Source organism: Gossypium arboreum, chromosome 5 (genome assembly GCF_025698485.1).
Source record: "Gossypium arboreum isolate Shixiya-1 chromosome 5, ASM2569848v2, whole genome shotgun sequence".
Classification (NCBI taxonomy): Eukaryota; Viridiplantae; Streptophyta; class Magnoliopsida; order Malvales; family Malvaceae; genus Gossypium; species Gossypium arboreum.
This window is the reverse complement of record NC_069074.1, coordinates 30139380-30142099: the sequence shown is the minus strand read 5'-3', so window position 1 is coordinate 30142099 and position 2720 is coordinate 30139380. Positions and strand designations below refer to the sequence as shown.

The 2720-nt window shown below is 38.9% G+C and overlaps 1 non-coding gene across 1 annotated transcript; it reads right to left on the bottom strand.

The window, feature by feature from the left end:
• Positions 1 to 473: 473 nt before the first annotated feature.
• Positions 474 to 580, bottom strand: LOC128293450 (small nucleolar RNA R71). Its single transcript, XR_008283633.1, has one exon. It is a non-coding gene; the product is annotated as a small nucleolar RNA R71 (small nucleolar RNA).
• Between the last annotated feature and the right edge of the window lie 2140 nt (positions 581 to 2720).

Genomic DNA, 2720 nt, shown 5'->3' with positions numbered 1-2720 from the left:
CAGAGAACGAGCAAGAAGACGATACTCAACCCCCAACCAAAGAGATGGCTGAAAACCAAGACAATCAGCTACCTCCTGCAATTTCAGCTAATCAAAATCTTGCTCCACTCACTATGTATGATTATGCTAAACCTTCTTTAATAGGAACTGAATCAAGCATAGTTAGACCTGTTGTAGCTGCAAATACTTTTGAATCGAAACCTAACACAATTCTAATGATACAACAGTTTGTTTAGTTTGATGGTTTGCAGGATGAAGATCCTAATGCTCACTTAGCAAACTTCTTAGAATTCTGCGATACATTTAAAATCAATGGCATCTCTGACGATACCATTCGTCTTCGGTTATTCCCTTTCTCATTGAGGAACAAAGCTAAACAGTGGTTGAACTCATTACCACGAGGATCAATTACTACTTGGGAACAAATGACAGAAAATTTTTTACTAAAATATTTTCCGCCGGCTAAAATGGCTAAATTACGTAATGATATCTCTTCTTTTGTGCAGATGGATTTAGAAACACTCTACGATGCATGGGAGAGATACAAGGACCTTTTGAGAAGGTGCCCTTACCATTGGTTACCGCTTTGGCTCTAGGTTCAAACGTTCCATAATGGCCTGGATCCTTCGACTCGACAAATGGTTGACGCAGCTGCTGGCGGTACCATCAATAATAAAACACCTGAAATTGCTTATGAGTTCATAGAGGAGATGTCATTGAATAACTATCAGTGGCAAGTCATGAGGACAAAGCCAACGACAATAGCCGGTGTTTATAACGTCAATTCGGTCACCATGCTCTCTAATCAAGTAGAACTCTTGAATAAGAAAATTGATGGTTTTCTTAGTTCTTCATAGGTTCACCCAGTAATGCAGTGAGAAACAAGTGGAGGTGGAACAAGCCATTCAGAATACCAACTCTATGGCAACAACATGGATACGAGCAATTAAATTACATGGGTAATAATCCTCGACCTCAAAACAATCCATATAGTAACACTTACAATGCAGGTTGGAGGAACTACCCCAATTTCTCGTGGGGCAGTCAAGGAAATCAAAGACCACAACCACCTCCGGACTACCAACAACCACCCTACCAATAGGAAAAGAAGCCGAACCTTGAAGAGTTGCTCTCAAATTTTATATCAGTGTCAGAAACTCATTTTCAGAACACCGAGATAGCATTTAAAAATCAACAAGCGTCGATCCAAGAGCTCAAAACTCAGATAGGCTAGCTTTCCAAACTAATCCCCAAATGACCACAAGGTAGTTTTCCGAGTAATATCGAACCTAACCCAAGGGAACAGCTCAACAGGATTAATGTTCAAGATGAGGACGGAGTCGTTGAGCCTGAACTAGAATCGAGGCAAGAAACTGTGGTAAGCAAAAGTCAAGGTGAGGTAGATCACAATAAAAACAAAACGGTGATATCGAATATAAACCTCGTGTGCCATACCCTAACGCGACAAGGAAAGACCGCTCAGATGAACAATTTGGTAAATTCCTTAAACTCTTAAAAAAATTACACATTAACTTACCATTTATAGAAGCCCTATTGCAGATGCCAAACGCAATGAAATTTTTAAAGGAGCTTTTATAAAATAAGCGGAAGTTGGACGAGGCACCGCATGTGGAGCTAAACGTAGTTTGCTCAGCTATTCTCCAAAATAAACTACCCAACAAACTAAAAGATCCAGGGAGTTTTACAATTCCTTGCTTAATTGGTAGTTTAGATGTTAATAATGCATTAGCTGATTTAGGGGCTAGTATTAACGTCATGCCCTACAAAATGTTTAAGCAATTAGGTCTCCAAAAACCCAAACAGATTAGGATGAGCATTCAATTAGCAGATAAAACTATAAGATCCCCTAGGGGTATTATTGAAGATGTACTAGTTAAAATCGATAAATTTGTATTTCTCGTTGACTTTATTGTTCTAGATATAGAGGAGGATAGCAACACTCCTTTAATTCTAGAAAGGCCCTTTTCAGCAACTGCTAAAACAATTATTGATTTTGGCAAAGGTGAACTCACACTCCGTGTGGGAGACTAAACAATCACTCTTCAAGCTCGCAATTCTGGCAACACATCGGAAATTGAAGGTGATCGTTTTACCTATTCCTCTAAAACTGACAATATGGTACAACATATTTTGCAGGAAATGAGTCTGAAGGTAGCACATGAGTCATTCGCAACCAATAGTAGAGGACCTATTCATGAAGATCGAAGGCTACAAATCGAGGAGCTAGATGAATAGCGGACGCATAAATCGAGAACACCTGACAAACTGAATCTTCGACAGAACAAGCTTAACCCATTTCCATATCAACTTAAGGTTGGAGATAGAGTCTTATTAGATGTCACAGAACCCCACATTGTCGCTACCATATTGAATGAAGAAATCCCTCTTACGGTACTTAGGATTTTCCCATTCGGTACGGTCAATGTGAGTCAACCCAAGTTCGGCACTTTTAAGGTAAACAACACCCGTTTAAAACCTTATTTTAATGAGATTAATAACATGAATGATGAGTATAAACTCCTCGAACCACCATGACCATTCAATGGAGAGGTAAGTTGAGCTTAGACTATAAATAAACACTTCTCAGGAGGCAACCAGAGCACTAACATTATTAATTTCTTTAAATTTTAGTATTTAACACTTAACTTACTAATAGAGATCTTGAATACAGGCTTTTCCACAAAGACACGGCCAAGCAC